The sequence below is a fragment of the Myodes glareolus genome, chromosome 13 (genome assembly GCF_982192425.1).
Source record: "Myodes glareolus chromosome 13, mMyoGla1.1, whole genome shotgun sequence".
Lineage (NCBI taxonomy): Eukaryota > Metazoa > Chordata > Mammalia > Rodentia > Cricetidae > Myodes > Myodes glareolus.
Window position 1 is genome coordinate 64,221,395 of NC_142038.1, and position 18,625 is coordinate 64,240,019.

General features: G+C 38.8%; 1 protein-coding gene across 6 annotated transcripts in view; it reads left to right on the top strand.

Moving 5' to 3' along the window:
- Nol4 (nucleolar protein 4) overlaps positions 1 to 18,625 on the top strand; it is a 331,009-nt gene that overhangs the window by 23,681 nt on the left and 288,703 nt on the right. Inside the window, exon 1 of one of the 6 annotated variants that reach the window (XM_048442657.3) lies at positions 5,991 to 6,065. The exons of the other annotated variants lie outside the window; for them this stretch is intronic. The gene's annotated coding sequence lies outside the window, so the exon portion shown is untranslated. Of the gene's footprint in view, positions 1 to 5,990; positions 6,066 to 18,625 lie in introns of those variants that run through there. 6 annotated transcript variants of the gene reach the window in all.

Sequence of the window (18,625 nt, forward strand, 5' to 3'; positions counted from 1 at the left end):
GGGTGACTGTACAAGTCTGTACTCCCACCAGCACTGGAGGAGTATTCCCCTTTAGATTAGATTTTTAACTTTACAGAAAAGATATTGAAGTGACAAACATAGATCATGGTAAATTTTATAAACATGAAATTTTTTAGGAAATAATATTATTCTGGTGGACTAAGCAGTATGTGCTAAAATGTGTCTCTTAAAAACAAGTCTCTCAAGAGCAAAACTGACTCTAGTCATCTTAGGATACGGAGGATTCTGCTTTAGCTGCTGTTGTCATCAGTTTAGAGCAAGTTCATGGGTTCGAGGTCTAAGGGTACAGTTTGTTACAACTGGGAGGCATGGTGTCAAGAACACACCTCTGTTCTGGAGGAAGACTGTTCCCATCTGGGTGGAGCAGGAAGCAGAAGGACAATGCAGGGCTTTTCAGGCTGCCCACTTCCGTTTTTCTTCAGTCTGACTCACTAGCCCGTGGGATTAGTTGTACCCATGTTCAAAGGGGCAGGGGGAATCCTCCCCCATTCCTTAAACCTTCCAGGAGAAACTCTCTCAGGTGCTCATAAAAGTGTGTCTTCTTACTTTGCCAGGGTAGTCCAATAGCGATAACTTCCACTGGCAGAAGTGTCCATGATCCAGCCCCAAATTTGTGAGCATGGGAGAGCTGATCCCATTACTCACTCACTGGTCAAGTGGTGGCATGCACAGGGGGGAGATGTCATCCCCTACCCTACTCCACCCCTACCCATCAACCCCTGAGGCAGGTGGGAGAGCTGGCCCTGGGGTCATAAGGGCAAGAGAGTTGCCCCTGTCCCCCACCAACTGCAACACTCAGGAGAGCAGGCCCTGCGCCTCACCTGGACAACACAATAGAGACAATCCTGTTGCCAGAGGTGTGGGTGGACCAACCCCAAAAAATGTGAGCATAGGATTGCTGTCCTCAATACTCATCTGTCATATGATGGCATGGGCAGGGGAGAGATGCCCCCCCACACCCATCAATGCCTGAGACATGGCAGCTGAGAGAGATATGGCTCTGAGGTTATAAGAGTGGAAGAACTGCTTCTGTCCCTCATTAGCTGCAGCACTTGGGAGAGCAGCCCCTTCACATGACTGGGCAACACAATAGAGCTGGATCTGAAGATGTAGGTGTGGGAGAACCGACCCTGAGGACTTGAAAGCAGAACTGGAAACCAGCCCTGCCCGTGGATCATTGCTGTGAGGGGCAACCTAGCCAAGGCAATGCAGGAGAGCTCGCCTTGGTGGTGAGGACAAGGAAGAGCTGGCCAGCTGGCCAACCCGGCAACTACCCAGGTCCAGAACCAGTAATAGGTGTTGGCCCATCCCAACATGCACTCCATCAGTGATCTGCTGGAGCATGTGAAGGGACTGGTCCCGCAGGTTCTGCACCCCCAAAGCTGCAGGATCTCCATGACATAGGACAACACCATGATAACCAAGTTCCAGTGAGGGCCCAGTATTGACAGTGTAGCAGAAACCAGGGGCCTCGGACCCGACCAGTGACTCTTTGCAATGAACCCTTGCAAGTAAAGATGTGTGGATAGAAGGGTTTACTGTGTAACTCACTGTGTCACACTACAGCTTCCATGATAAGATTTTTTTTTTTACTTTCTCTTAAATTTTATTTTATATTGGGAGGAGGTTGCAAGGGCAGAGGGCAGATATAAACGAATAGGGAAAAGAATGGATGGAGATGCATGATGTGAAAGACACAAAGAATAAATACAAAAACAGTTAACAAATAGTATATCTTCTCATAGATTATAAATTTAATCAAGTTTGCAAAGAAGAATAACCAATACAAGTCCCCAGCTAACTCTATGATTTCTAACTCAAATAAAGTGTTAAAAATCTTTAATAAATATCAGCAAGATTAGAATTCAGCTGGCTTTATTTAGATTAAGATGAGTAAAATCAGTTTCGTTGATCTTCACTATCTAGCTGCTTTCCAGGCTTAGACCAAGTATAATTTAGCAGGATTGTTGGTTTTAACTAATAATTTAATGTTCAAAAAGTATAATAAAAATTTATTTCTTCATAAATTTCTACAGAAATATAGATAATAAATATTTGCATATGGAACAAATATCTAGAAGAAAGAGGGGTAAATTATTTAATTAAACATCAATAATAGAATATTGGTTTCTTGGATACTTTAATATGATAATTTCTTAGTACTACTGTTTTATTTATAGATTGAAGTGAAAAAAATTCAGGTATTTTATAATGTAATTCTTGCCTAGAAAGATGTCTTAAAAATTCCAAGTGCATCTTATGTAACTAAGAACTTCCATGTGTTTGTTGCTGAACTCTGAAATGTAATGGTTATGGGTCAGCGTGGATTTGACTGGGCCAAAAGAATGAACTGTGAAAGAAATTGTGAAGAACAGACGTGGCATTTTATACTTACTTAGAAATATTGCTCAGGGAGACTATCAAATTGTGAGGATTTATTCAGTATACAGCTAAATCTGGACAGTTCCTAGTTGTGATGCTCATGAGGAGTTAGGATTTGTTATCAGTACAGAAAAACTGATGTGTTCATAGGACCAAAGCCAAAAATTTATTGTTGGTATGAATGAAAACACAGTTTCCATATGGTAAGAGGTAGGCACAATGAAAAAAGAATTAAATATAAGATCCAAACATATTTGAACTTCAATATACAGAAATAAGAACACCAAAACTTTATTGTCACCTTTTACTTTTATGTCTAGTAAAAATAACAATTCTCCATAGCACAGGCAGAGAAAACAACCAGGAAGGACTTGATGCTCGTATGAGAAGAACTTGGCAGATGGAGAATTCAGCATAACAGGACTTCACCGTGCTTACACTCACTTTCCTCAGAGAGTGAGAACTGGGACAGTCCCCTTTGCCGATGGCTCATCTATTAGTCTTGTGTCTTAGGATATATTAATTATGGGAGAAAAGCTGATGAAGTGTGGTGGGAGCTGTGAGGCTTGTGGCTCAGCTGATGACCACACAAGTAACCATAGCGATGGTGACTCACCCTGAGTTCCCACTCTGCTTTTCCCCTGTGGTGCAGGGACACTTTCTGTTCTTGTTTGTATCCAGATATGTGAATGTGCTGGAGGAGGCACTTGTCTTTGACAGGGACAATGAGCATTCCCAGCAAATTTAGCATTGCCTCCTCAGTGTACGGTGGCTTCAGATTCCCATGCTAAACAGCAATGGGATCACAAGGACCCAAAGCTCAGATGCTTATTTAAAAACACAGAGATTTTTTTAAGTCAGGTACTCGTAGAAATAAAAAAGAAAACATCAAAATAATAAAAATGTGTGCTCTTTCAAGGGAGCACCATGACAATACCCTGGAAATAGCAAGAACTTACGGTCTCATGTTTCTGGAGGCTGGAGTTAAAACCAAGATGTTGGCAGTATTGAGCCTTGTTCTGAGAGCTAAGTGGGAAGAATCCCGTCCAAGCCTCTCACCTGGTTCCTGGTAATCATTGCCATTCTATGATAGCATAATTCAGATGATCTTATATCAGTGTCTGCATATATGATAAACAGCATATTTACAAAATTCATTAATTTCCGAGGTCAAGGGTGAGTTAGATGTCTTGATTTTAATGATAGACAAAGTGATTCAAACAGGAAATCAGTTAGGGCAAGAGATAAAAATACATTTCAATAGATTGGACAAGTGCAGTGTGAAGTACAAGTTTTACAAAATACCAACAATCTAATAACAAAATGAATATGTGAAGTTTGAAAATACAAGATGTATGAAAAGATGTCTTTACCAGGTTCATGGTAGTGGGCACCAGAGAATTCTAAAGAAAGAAAATAATGTTCAAAATTCTCAGAGGAGAAAAACATATTATTTTAGATCATTTAAGCACATAGGTGACTTACTTTTTAAAAAAATAGTAACATAAAAGACACAGCATCAAAGGCTTGACTCAAAATTAGAGGGCATAGTGAGACATTATTATTTGAAATTTGAAAGCCTCTGCTATTTATAGAGTCACCAAAAAATTGCTGGGGGTGTATTATAAATACAGTGAATCCAGAGACCCCCAAACGGAATTGTAACTGTATACTGCTCTTTCACTTCCTGGCTGCCCAGACCTGAATAATCACACAGAAACTATATTAATTACAACACTGTTTGGCCAATAGTATATATGTATTCCTAGCTAACGCTTACAACTTAAATTAACCCACTTCTATTATTTTGTGTGTCACCACGAGGCTTTGACCTACCAGAACAAGTTCTGGTGTCTTCCTCCTTTGGCAGCTACATAACAGCTCCTTGACTCTGTCTACTTCCTCTCTCTTGGCTCTTATTTCCCACCTGGCTTTACCCTGCTAAGCCATTGGCTGAAACAGCTTTTTTTTTATTAACCAATGGTAATAAAACATTTTCGTAGCATACAGAGGGGAATCCCACAGAATCCTTAGCTGTTGGATTCAGTTCCAGTTTCCAGTACTTGCAGAGGACTGCAGATTGCTACTCTTTCTGTGAGTTTATCCCCAGATAAACTAACTTTGCTTTGCTCCATTCCAGTGATTGTGGGACTCTTTTGTATGCCAGCAGGAGTAGTGGGGATGTCCGAGGAAATGCTGAGCACAGGAATCAGAAAACTAGCCAAGAACTACACAAAAGGTGGTGGCAGCAATTTGAACAAAAATAAACTTTAAAAAAATACAATATTCTCTCATTTTACATGTCTATCTCCTTTTCTTCCTCCTCCCCTCCTTTCATCCCACCCTTTATTCCCCACTCAGGATTTATCCCTAGTGCTTGAACTGGCATCTTGGAGCACAGTCTCTTTGGAGGATCCCTTCCACAGCCTAGATATAGAGGGAAGGGCCTTGGTACTGCCTCGAAATGATGTCTCAGACTTTGTTGACTCCACATGGGAAGCCAAAAATGGACTTTTAAGGAGAAGTTCACTGATAGACTTTAAAGCAGTTAGAGGTGAAATGTGATTTATTTTAGGCTTTATTAATGCTAATATTAGACAGTGATCTTAACCACTAAAACAAGAAGAAACTTTTGTTTGTTAGACAAAAAAAAGTTAAATATAAGATCAAGTGAGAAAGAGACATGGAGGGAGGGGAAGAGGGAGGGAGAAAGAGAGAGAGAGAGAGAGAGAGAGAGAGAGAGAGAGAGAGAGTTGGGGGAAGACAAAATACATATAAAGGATAAATAATTTCACAAAACAAATTCAATAAATTGAGTAAAAGTCTACAATTAAAAGCAAGAACAAAAGAACTGGGGAAATGACTCAGAAGTTAATAGCACTTTCTGCTCTTGGAGAGTGAGTACCTAGCTTCAAGTCCTAGTACCTACATGACAACCACAACCATCTCTGACTCTAAGTCAAAGGGATATGAAACTCCCTTGTGGCCTACTCAGGCACCTAACATATATATATATACAGTATATATAGTAGTGCACATATATACAGCTTAAAACACTCACACACTTAAAAATTAAAAAATATTTAAAAGTAAATAAAATGACAGATGCTTATTTCATGGTTGCTTATAGGAGATAACCAACTAACTACACTGGCACATGCATTGTGAATGCCACAAGAAGAAAAGAACAATCTCTAAGGCTCAATAAAAGTGTGTTGATCTTAGATTGGATGCATAGTATGCAAGGCAAGCGTGGTGGTTCAAATCTACAATCCCAGTGATTCAAGAAGCTGAAGCAGAAGTATCATAAATATGATAGTGTACATAAGCGACCCCAAAAACTCTACCAAAGAACTCCTACAGCTGATAAACACCTTTAGTAATGTGGCAGGATACAAGATCAACTCCAAAAAATCAGTTGCCCTGATTCAAAGACTAGACTTTCCCTATGTATTCCGTCTTTGCCAACTGATATAGAATGTAAGCTTTTCAGTCTGACCAATCAGATTCATTTGTTCCTTCTGTTGTTAGCAACAGTCTTGTTTTTAGAGAACTATAGCTGCATAATGACCATTTCTATGGTTTAAGGAGGAGGTGGAGCAGCTGCTGAAGTTCTCAGCTCCTCTAGGGCTTGGAAACCTGAACTTCATTTCACCTTACAGGTAAAATGGAGCCTGAGTTCAGAATCGCAGTACTTAGGACAAGGAGCTTTTTGTCTGTTCCCAAAAATATTATTGGTAACATACAAGTTTACAATCATGTCCTATTTTGTATAGCAACTGTTTTATCCATAATGATGTAATTAACAGTGGACTAATTTGTGTGATAACTTTAATGCTAGTACCTATTGCTTTGTTTAACTTTCACTTGTGATCTGATATTTGTTAGATCTCTTGCCACAATCTTAAGATTTTTATATTTCATCCTGACTTTCAACTTTAATAACTTTACATAAATAATCACTGTACAGTAACTTACACAAATCTTGTAGATATAAACCTATTCCAGTGCGCTAGAATTTACAGTTATTATTTAATGATTATTTGTAGAGCATTTAAGAGATACGTAAAATCATATTCTTAACTGTTTTGTTACACTGCTGCACTACAAGAGACTATTCAGATCTACATCCAGTTTTCATAGGTTATCCTAAGATGGCCTTTTGCCATCCTTATCAAGAGATAACCACTCTCAGCTCTAGTTATTATGATGAGTGATGATCAATCCATCTGTTTGTAGAGAACCTGATTCCCAGTGGAGCTGGTGTTAATAAATATGAGTTCTTGCCAAAACAAGAGATGTTGAAATGTATTTGGATACTATCTATATTTAATTGATCCAATGCACATATAAAATAATCTTCTTCTATTATTTGAGTTGTAACTCTAATGTGTCTCCTGCATTCAATTATATCATAGTCTTTTTGACATTTGAAAAAAAGCTTGAGAGGGGCATAGAAATAAAAAGTTTAAACTCAGTATAAAGTATTTTACTGTTATCTAATTTTTATATAATTTTTTTGAAAAAAATTGGGTGTTTAATGTGTATTTTTGATTGTCAACTTGACTACATCTGGAATAAAACCCAAGTGGCTGGGTACCTGTGAGGCATTTCTTTCTTAATTAAACCATTTGAAGTCAGAGGATTCACTTTTAATCCAGATATTTGAGGTGGGAAGATCCACCTTTAATTTGGGTATGCCTTCTGCTGGGAGCCTGGATGAAGGGCACTGAAGAGGGAAGCTTCCTCTCGCTTTGCCTGCTTGCTCTCGCTCTCACTGGCAAGTCCATTCCTCCACAGGCAGTAGAGCCCATGTCTTCAGTATTCCCGCATATACTGAAGTTCAGCTGAGACATCCAGCCTTGTGGATTGAACTACTACTGGCTTCTTTGAGCTTCTGTTGGCACATAACCTTTGTTGAACTAGCAGAACCATAGCTATAAACACATTTAAGCAAATTTCTGAATTTTTTGTGTATGAATATATATATTCGGTCTCCTTTTATACACACAGGTACTCACACATATACATATACATACACACTCATACACACACACACACACACACACACACACACATATATATATATATATATATATATATATAAACATTAATTTAAAAATAGTGGCAAGCTTTTTTCAGATTTCAAATGTTTTTTGTTGTTTTTGTCTTTTTTTTTGTTCTTCTCATTTTGTTGAGACAGATATTGGCATTTTGAAGGAGATTTCATTGATCACTTTAGGTATTATATGAAGCTTTAACAATATTAGTTCTTTGATCCCAAGATCACAGAGAGGTTTCTATTTATTTGTGTCACCTTAAGTTGCTTTCATTGACCTCTAGATTTCATTTTGGACATTTTTTTTTTCATCTTGAAGGTTAAATTTGTTCCTGGTGTTGTTATTTTAGTAGCTATTGAAAATAAGTTTGCTCTCTTGGCTTCCTCAGTTAGCTCCCTATCTATCATGCCTGAGAATGGCACCTGTTGGTTTTCTCTGTGTCATGCAGTGTTACTAAGTAGTATGTTAGTTACAACCGTATTTTGGTAGTGTTATCTTGGGTCATGGGATCATGTCATTACCAGCAAAGATAGTTTGTCTTCCTTCTCAATTTGGATTTCTTTTATCTTTCTGTTGTGTATTCTCTCTTGGCAGAACTCCCAGCACTACATTTAATAAAATGTTGGAAATGGCCCTCATTCTCCTAGTCCAGGTTTTAGTGTAAAAGGTTTCGATCTCTCTTTATTCATTGTGTTCTTACTGTTCTTCTCATCTGGCTTTCACTACATTGAAAGTCATGATCTCTACCAATTTATGGTTTTCCAGTATATGATCAGAATAAGAGGGCAAGTTCAGTATATAGCTTGGTAAGCATTAATATTTTTGTTAACAGAAATATCTCTAATGTTCTAAGATCATGCTTTTTATATTGTAGATGCTTACTCTTTGCTGACCCATCCATGTTAAAGTCCAAATGTCATTGTTCAAGATCTGCTACAATCTTCCTTTGTATTAATGCCTTAAGAAATATGACTTTCTCATTTGTGTTATTCATTAATCTATGCAAACATTAAGCTGCATGACATTACATTAAGATCATGAGTTTTGAGTTCATACATAAATTCCATACATGGGAACCATTTGTCTGCATGGAGCTTTTAGGCAGTTATACATTTTCCCAATAAATAAAATGAATACACATCATCAATGGCTAAATATGCCATTGTAACTTAAAACTTAAAGCTGAGTTTTCTTTCTAATCATCAGAGGTGAACTTTCTTTCTTTAATTTTTCTTAGTCTTCCACTCTTCTACACTGGCCAGATTCAGTTCCCAGCTCCCACCTGGTGGCTCACCGATATCTGTAACTCCAGCTTCAGGGAATCTGATACCCTCTTCTGACTTCCCTGAGCACTAGACATGCATGTGGTGTAGCTATGTACATGAAGGTAAAATTCTCATACACCTAGGAATAAAACATCATTTAAAGTCTACAATTTTAAAAAGAAAAACATTGTGCATAGAATAGCTTATGTAATCACCACCATATGCCATTAAAGTTACAAATAAACAAGATGAGATAGCATTATTAAATGGAGATGCTACTATTAGAAATATAGAAATCTGAAGAATCCACTATAGATGACAGTGGGTGGGTGGAACAACAAGAATTCCCATCCATGCTGGAGGGCATGCAACACAGTTCATCTACTGTAAAGAGAGTTTTGTAGTTTCTAAAAAGACTAAACACACATTTGCCATACCACAATCTTTGTTATTTACTGGAATGTGTTAAAACTTAAATCCACACAAAAATCTTTCTGTAATTTTTATTTCAACTTTATTAAAAAATAATCAAATTTTGGAGCCTCAAAGGCATCCTTTAGCAGGTAAATGGATAAATAAACTAGTACATCTATAGAAATATTTTCAGCAGTAAGATGAAATGGATTATTAAGCTGTGAAAAAAGCAAAGGTGATGTTAAACAGCCCTATCAAGTAAAAGTAACCAATTTGTCAAGAGATTTTTTTTTCAGTATCTAATGAAATGATCGCGAAATTACTTGGATGGACAAGAATCAGAAGCAGGATAGCCCAGTACCAAACGTGATTGGAAAGCAAACGTCAATGAAGTGATTTCTAATGATATTTTGCTATACTCATAGATTGGTGCCTAGTCCAATTGTCATCAGAGTAGCATCATTCAGCAACTGATGGGACCAGATGCACAACCAAATACGAGGCGAAGCCAGCGGAACCACACCAAAGAGGGGAGGAAAGATTGTAGGAGCCTCCACTAGAACACAACCCACAGAATCTCCTAAGCAGGGCTCACAGGGCTCACGCAGACTGAATCTACAAACATGGACCCTTTATGGGTCTTAGGTCCTCTAAATGTATCTTATGGTTGTGTAGCTTGGTGTTCTTGTTCACCTAAAGTGAAGTGTTGCCTGTGCTTGGTCCTACTGGGTTGCCTCTTCCAGCCTCGATATAAGAACTTGTTCTTATTAATTTGTTAGGCTATTTGTTGGATAATCAAGTAAGGCCTGCTCTTTTTTATTTTGATTTAAGGGAACCAGAGGAGTGGATTTGGGGAAAGAGGCAGCCATGGAAAGACTGAGAAGAATGGAGAGAGGGGAAACTGTGGCCTGGATGTCATGTATGAGAGAATAATAAAAGAAAACAAAAGAAACCAATTTGGAAGAATATAAACTATATGCTTCCAAGTACAGAGCAACCACTGGAGAAAATAAAAACAGTATCACTGTTCAGTTCAGTGCCCCATTTTTCAGTTGGGTTAATTAGAATTTTAAAGTCAAGTTTCTTGAGTTCTTTATATATTTTGGAGATCAGACCTTTTTCTGATGTGGGGCTGGTGAAGATCTTCTCCCATTCAGTAGGATGCCTTTTTGTTTTATTGACTGTGTCCATTGCTTTACAGAAGCTTCCCAGTTTTAGGAGGTCCCATTTATTCACTGTTGCCCTTATTGTCTGTGCTACTGGGGTTATATGTAGGAAGTGGTCTCCTGTGCCCATATGTTGCAGTCTACTTCCCACTTTCTCTTCTATCAGGTTCAGTGTGGTCAGATTTATATTGAGGTCTTTAATCCATTTGGACTTGAGTTTTATGCATGGTGATAGATATAGATCTATTTTCATTCTTCTACAGGTTGACATCCAGTTATGCCAGCACCATTTGTTGAAGATGCTTTCTTTCATTGTATACTTTTACCTCCTTTGTCAAAAATCAGGTGTTCATAGGTTTGTGGGTTAATATCCAGGTCTTCTATTCGATTCCATTGGTCGACTTCTCTGTTTTTATGCCAATACCAAGCTGTTTTCATTACTGTAGCTTTGTAATAGAGTTTGAAGTCAGGGATGGTGATGCCTCCAGAAGTTCCCTTACTGTTTAGGATTGTTTTGGCTATCCTGGGTTTTTTGTTTTTCCATATAAAGGTGATTATTGTTCTCTCAAGGTCTGTGAAGAATTTTGTTGGGATTTTGAAGGGGATAGAATTGAAATTATAGATTGCTTTTGGTAGAACTGCCATTTTTACTATGTTGATCCTACCAATCTAAGAGCATGGGAGATCCTTCCATTTTCTGGTGTCCTCTTTAATTTTTTTTTTCTTCAATGCCTTAAAGTTCTTGTCAAATAGATCTTTCACTTCCTTGGTTAGAGTTACCCCAAGATACTTTCTCAAATATCACCATTAAAAACTTTGTCTGGTGACAGATGAAGATAGAGACAGAGACCCTCATCAGAGCAACTAACTGAGCTCCCAAGGCCCAGTTGAAAGGCAGAAGGAGGGAGAAGACGAGTAAGGAAGTCAGGACTGCGAGGGGTTGGTCCACCAACTGAGGCAGTGTGCCTGTTCTAATGGGAGCACACCAAATCCAGCTGGACTGGGACTGAGCAAGCATGTGATCAAACCAGACTCTCTGATTGTGGCTGACAATGGGGGCTGACTGAGAAGCCATTGATAAAGGCACTGGGACTCATTTTTACGGCATGTTCTGGCTTTTTGGGACCGGACTCTATTTGGATGTACAGCTCCCTAGGCCTGGATGTGGGGGGGGGCTTGGACTTCCCACAGGGCAGGGTTCCCTGCCCTCTCTCAAGCAGGGTGGGAGAGGGAGGAGGGGGTGTGGGGGAGCCGGAGGGGATTGGGAGGAGGAAAGGAAGTATAAATATTTGAATGGAAAAATAAAAATAAAAATCAGTATTACTTGGGACCAAAGTTAAAATGGGAGACCTGAGTAGGAAGTCACAGGAATTTTAGGCCACAGAAACCATTTTGTATGACACTGTAACAGTAACTATTTGTCAGTACATAAGTCACAATCTAGGACTACTTTGAACAGTAGTTTTTTGTTTGTTTGTTCATTTTTTTAAAAAAAAAAGCAACAAGGACAGCATTTAGCAGAAAACCAAGAGAAATAAAACCCCAGTGCTAGAGAAATTTATAGAAGACAGGTAGTTGTTCTGGTTGGGAAATCCTACGAAAGGTGTAAAAATGCTGTATGATAAATATTTTCTCAGAAAGATATTGACTGCAGAGAGAAGGGGCAGTAGCTAAAGTTTTATCAGTCGTGTTACTTGTAAAATGATTTTGTTGGAATACCACATGATAGCTTTGGATTAGGAAGCCAAGAATACATGCTAAAGTAGCAGTAGTGAAGATTTTAAAAAAGAACTGTGTAGTGTCATAGCTCCAATGTGGCTTGGTTATCATTCTGTAGATAAAGGTGGAGGTTTGGAGGTAATATTACTGATAATGGATGTTTGATCAATCACCTAATTTCTATTCCTAATGTATTTCTATTGTTTTTATGTTTTAATAATTATACAAGATACTCAAATGATAAATTGAGAACTTTAGACTTTATGCTACTGGAAATGTGTGTGAGTGTGTGTGTGTGTGTGTGTGTGTGTGTGTGTGTGTGTATGTGTGTGCATGCACATGTGTACACACTGAGGTAAGAAAGGATGTCTGTTGTCTTGTTCTATAATGCTAATTCCTGTGTGAGAGGGTCTTTCGCTGAGCCTACAGTTGAACGCCAACCATCTTTATTGATTTTCTGTCTCTGTCCCCATAACCCCCAGGGTTTGTCCATAGGCATTTGTGCAGCTTTAAGTGTCCTTTGGTTTGTGTGCTAGAGATTTGTACTCAGGTTCTTTTTATCCACTGTACCTTCTCCATGTCTCTAATCTGTTTCTTGCTGGCGAACAGAAAGGTATACTATGCTTTTAGGTTGGTGGTGGCTGCTAGCAGAATAGATTATGGACAAATGAAGATTGTTGACTAGATAGAACGTTCATTGGTAGTAAAAACCTCAGAAAGGACTGCTTGTACTGGAAATGGAAAGTAGATTGACAGAACTGTGTTTGAAAGACAATCTGGTGTCACAGTGCACAGGAAACTGGTCTTTAAAGATTAAGTGCCACAGTGTAAGGAACCAAGTTTTCAGTTACTATTACAACTATTTTACTTTGCTGTTTTGGACAGTGTTGGATCTTAAACTAAGCTCTGTCTGTAAACAGACAAAAGAAAACAGGTAGGCTTTGGAGAGAATATTAGAGCTTTGCTCTCAACAATGGCATAAGAGAAAAATGCAGACAATGAGTCTGCTTGGGGTGTCAGTACAGAAATGGCAAAGATCAGTGACAGAGAGCCTTGGCAGCACATGCCTGTAGTCCCATCACTCTGGATGTGAAGGTGGGGGCAGGGTCTGGAGAAGTTCAAGGTCAGCCTGGGCTACAAATACTGAGTCTGTATTTAGCCTATGCCACAGAGGCCCTGTCACAGAGACAAGCAGTAGACATCAACAAAAAAACATTAGAAGAAATTTAACCGAGTGCATAGCAATATGTTTACTGTGTACATAGTAAAACACTTTTTATCATACTTAATGAAAATTTTCTAACAGGGGAGTCTCAGTAAAGAGTTATAAATCCTGACAAGCCAAAGTGGACAAGCAATTAATACTTCACAGAGTTACCTTCTTGGTATGGTATTAAGGAGATGGAAGAAAAGCATTAGTATTAACTTTTGATTTAAAAAAAGTCATACAATATATTTTATCATGTTTTCCCCTCTTTCAGTACCTCACGTTGTCTCTCCACTTCCCTACCTGTTCAACTTTATGACCTCCTTTTCCTCTCTTTTTAAAACAAACAAACAAAAAGCAAAGAAACACAAAACCCCCACATAAACACAAAGATGGTTATCAGTAAACAAGAAAAGAAAGATAAGACAAAAAAATGTTCAAATAAAGCAAAATGAAACAGAGAGTCTACACAAATAATAGTGAGTTTGTTTTGCATTGACCTAGAGCCTGACCCTAAATATGGTTAATGTTCCCAATGAGACTCCATTGGAAAAAACTGAGTTTTCATTTGCCAGTGGGTTGTCAACTGGAGATAGCTATTTGTTCAGATATAGAAGTCCTGTGTCTGCTTCCTGCTCTCAGTAATGGAACTTTTGTGTCTTGAACCTATACAAACCTCGTGCACTCTCTCACAGTCTCTAAGACCTCACATATGCATGAGTCTTGATATGTTTAGAGGACACTGTTTTCTTGGGTCCATTCATCACCTCTGTCTTTTAGAACCTTCCCACTTTCTCTTCCACAGAGCTCCCTGAGTCTCAGGGTGAGGACTTTAATGAAGACATTTCATTTAGGACCGAGTGTTCCAAAGTTTCTCACTCTCTGCACAGTGTCCAGTTGTGGGTCTTAATCATTAGTCCCATCCGCTGCAAGAAGACCCTTCTTTGGTGATGGCTGAGTGAGGCACTGACCTATGGCTATAGCAGAATGTCATCAGGAGGCATTTTTATTTAGCATAATAATGGTATTAAGTTTTTCCCTAGGCACATGACCTATCTACTCTTGACCTAGTTAGCAGTTTCAGGTATGGGTTCCATCTCATCCAGTGGGCCTTAAATTCAATAAAAACATGGTCGGTTATTCACTCCCATAAAATTTGTGCCACTACTGCACTAGTGTGTCTTGCAGAAAGGTTGCTGCTACATGTCGCAGGAATTGTAGCAGGGAGTTATTATTATATGAATTTAACTAGATCACTGCTTGACCCATTAGTGCTAGCATCTTACTGGCTAACTCTTACATCTGAATTTAATCCATTTCTATTAATCTGTGTATTGCCACGAGCCTGTGGTTTACTGGCTAAAGTTTTGGCATCCCTCTCTGTTGGGGGCCACATGGCTTCTCCCTGACTCTGCCCTCTTTCTCCTGGCATTCCGTTTAGTTTTCCTTGCCCACCTAAGTTCTGCCTGCTATAGGTCCAAAGCAGTTTCTTTATTCATTAATGGTAATCACAGCACACAGAGGGAAATCCCACATCACGATGACACAATGTGACCAGTCATGGTATGATCAGCTGTCATGACTGTCTTTCCACAATGGATTGTATCCTTAAATCAAAAGAACCCTTTCTTCCTTAAGTTGATTTTGTCAGGTCCTTGGTCACAGCAATGAGAAAAGCAAGAAGAGTAACTAATGCATTTGCATTCAGCAAGTGGAGAGCAGGTGAGGGTGGATACATGCATCCCTGATTGCTCCTATTTGTGATACCTGAATGTAAAGTTTGCTCCTTCTGGGTTGCAGCACCATGTCCTGGATTTACAAATGCAGAGGAGGGAAACAGAAAGATCTGTTGATGTATAAACATAATATAGCTTACAGAAAGAGTGGAGTAGTGGGGAAAATGGTACACATTCAGGACCAAGAGATTCACCAGTCTAACCTTTCTGTTAAGCATTCTTCAAAGTTAGGGTAAACAGGAAACATGATTACAGGTATGTGGGGGAAAATCCATTTTATTTGCCTGAGCATCTATTTATTTGTTTTTTGTACATTAGCAATTATGAAACTATCTTACAGTTGCCTGGCATTGCTTAAATATTTTGCAGAACCGAAAGTGCAGCCATGTCTTGGCAAAGCAATCAGAGTTATATTTCAAAGCAAGAGTAAAATAACACTTCCCATGATAAAACAAATTATCTTGCATCAAAGGCTAGGAACATTTCAAAACAAAGTGACATTTTTCAGCAGTGAAACTCTTTCACAAATATGTATGTTTATTTCTCATAAATTTGTAAAACCTGATTTCAAACTTAAAGAACATTGCCCTCTACGAAAGAACTGTTGACTGCCATGCGTTAGACACACAGTGTAAAAATTAGCCTAGCTCTGCTCTGGGTAGAAAGAGGGTGTTGTGATCTAATGAAGCAGAGGAAGAGGCCTCTTTGACCTTAACTTCTCAAGCACTTTAATCATGTTCCTAGAAGGTGACTGCTATTTAAGCAAAGACAAAAATGTTTGATAAGTTTAGGAAGATGTAAACTTACTTGAAGACTTGAAGAGAAGTTTGTACAAAGTAAATTTTCATGGAACACAGTGTGGGGAGAAGTGTTGGGGGTGTGGGAGAGTGTTTCCTCCTGGTTGTAGGATGCTGTAGGAGGCTTGGAATGCTTCCCGCTGCAGAAACAGTCCATTCCTTTCTCTGAAAATCACATTGCCAGTTACTGACCATGCCCTTGTTTTAACAAGTTGACTTTCTGAAGCATCATTTATTTTTTTTTGTAGCCTCATCTCTCAATTTCAAATTCAGAAAGGGAACTTTAACCTGATTAGCAGTAGTTATGTAATATCTATTACTGAGGCCACTCACTGCAGATTTTTTGGTGGAGGCAACTCTCTGTGAATCAGATATGAGCATTCCGACGCATCTACTGTAGCCAAAAGATGAAAACAATAATGGCAATTATCTGTGAAAGCCATATGAAATTCTCTGGCAAGAAGTCCTGAGTGTGATTTAATAATTTTCTTATTTGGCCCACGACCAGGAAAGGAGATTGGCGGAATCCCAGAAGGCAGTTTCTGCGGTTCTCCATAACATCTTTATGTCTTGTGAGCAGAGAAACTGACGTCTTCTCAAGGATAATATTGGGCTTGTCTGATCATGACTGTCAGGTCACAGATAGTTTTTCTCTTCAGAGCAAAGGCTGGTTTGTTCACTGATCATCTTTATAAGAATTACCTCCCTACAGATAAGAGTTTTGGTTCTTCTTTGCAGCCACACATCTGTAGCTACTTGGCAAAATTATTCAGATAGAAATATGGCCGTTAGAGTTGGGTGATAGGGGCTGAAGACATAACTCAGTGGGTAAGAGAATGTATGATTCTTGATGAAAATTTAAGTTCACTTCCCAAAGCCCATATCAGGTCCCTTGCAGCAACCTGTAAACCTAGTCCCATGAGATTTGATGTCTTCTTCTGGCCTCTATGAGCACCTGCAACCAAATGTACATATGTATCCCTCCTCAGACAGATACAGGTACATAATTAAAAATAAAAAAATGAAAGTAGACTAATCATTGGAAAACTTGGAAAAATAACACCAGCATTTAACTAGGGATAAACTAGAAGATAGAAGATAAACCTCAAGTGTGAGAAAGTGGAATGAGAAACAAGAGCAATTTTAGCCCTGACCAAGAATACTGCTTGACTTATAAAACTCACACTGTAACAACTGTAACCGAGATTCTGCACGTTATTTCTGAATCTAACTTTTGTTTTCTGAATTGCAATTTCTCCCAATTTATTAATTCTGTGACTCCTCCATACACTTTCTCTTTTAGTTGTCTTGTTCTTTTGTGTTTTGTTTTGTTATTTTTTTTTTTGTATTTTGAAACAGTGTTGCTCTCTGTGTAACAGTCCTGGCTGTCCTGGCCCTTGCTCTGTAAACCAGGCTGGCCTCTAACTCACAGAGATTCACCTGCCTTTGCCTCCCGAGCTCAGGGATTATAGACATGTACCACCACACCTGGCTTATTGTTTTGCTTTTTATATACTTAAAAAAGTAATAAAGATTTGCATGTTGAATCCCAGGCCCTTGCCATGCTAGATAAAAGCTTACAACTGATCTACAGCCTTGCCTGAGGTTTGTTTTCGCTGTTTGTCCTGTATGTTTGCAGAAGCTTGGTCTCTTCACAGCTCAGGGAGACTGACTTGCGCCTTTCATTCCAAAGTTTAAAAGTTTAAAAATTCTGTTCACCTTTGATTTTGAGCTTGCCTCTGTAGAATTCTTGCACTTGGCTCTGTCCCTTCGCCTCTTCCGTTGTGATACCTCATGAACATGGCCCTCTCTGCCTTCCTTGAAATGTTCTCTGTCCTTGTGGCCTCCTGGCCCCTGACTGCATTCTCTTTCTTTTGGTGGCTTTTACTAATATATTGGAGAAGCAGCAAGTATGTCATCAGGGAAAATGCCCTTTGGCATCTCTTCACATGGTCTGTTCCATTATAATACTGACATCTGAAGGTGCACTTTCTTTAGGGACATTAATTATACCATGTTACACATGCATGCATGTGTTTATGTTACATCACATGGTATTATTATGGTAATAATGATACAGATAATGTTCTTATATGAAGTAACTTAGCACTTACTCAAAATCAGCACTAGCCTCTATTTATAGGCACTAGCTAAAGCTTTGTGCTCACTGCACAGGCTAAACACTCAGTGTTTTCCTCACACTCTCTTCTCTAGGCCCCATGTGTGTGGATGTAAGAGCGTGATCATGCAGGCTGTGGCAGTGACTCACTTGCCCAGTTATATTTACTCAGCTCTGTTCACATGTTATCAAATTTATTTTTGTCCTTATTTTTAGTATATTCTTTATTGAACTTTCTTACTCTTTTATTAACTTATTTATTTACATAAACTCAGTTTCTCCTCTTAATGCAGTTTTATTAGTTTTGACAAATGCTTAGTCATGTATCTATCTCCATAAGTTTAATAAACAACACTTTAGCCCTCCTCGGCTCCTTTATTCTCTCTCTGTAGGAACAGCTACTTAGTCCTTCACATGGGTGTGACAAGGCGTATCTATGAACTTGCTTATTAAACTGGCTTGTTTATTGTTGTGAAGTCATACTGTATAAGTAATTTTTAAAAGTGACCAGATACATGAAGAAGCAGCGTCAGGGATGGAAGGTTTGTTGCTTGGCTGTGGAGGAAGGATACAGCCCATCATGGCAAAAAAGGCCGGCAGTAGGAAGCTGCTTGACTCGGGAAGCAGAGGAAGAGGAATGCTTGCTTGCTTTCTCCTTACCCTTTTTCTCCAGTCTTAGACTCCATAGAGTAGTGCACTCACAGCCAGGGAAGATCTTCCTTGTCAGTGCATCTTTTCT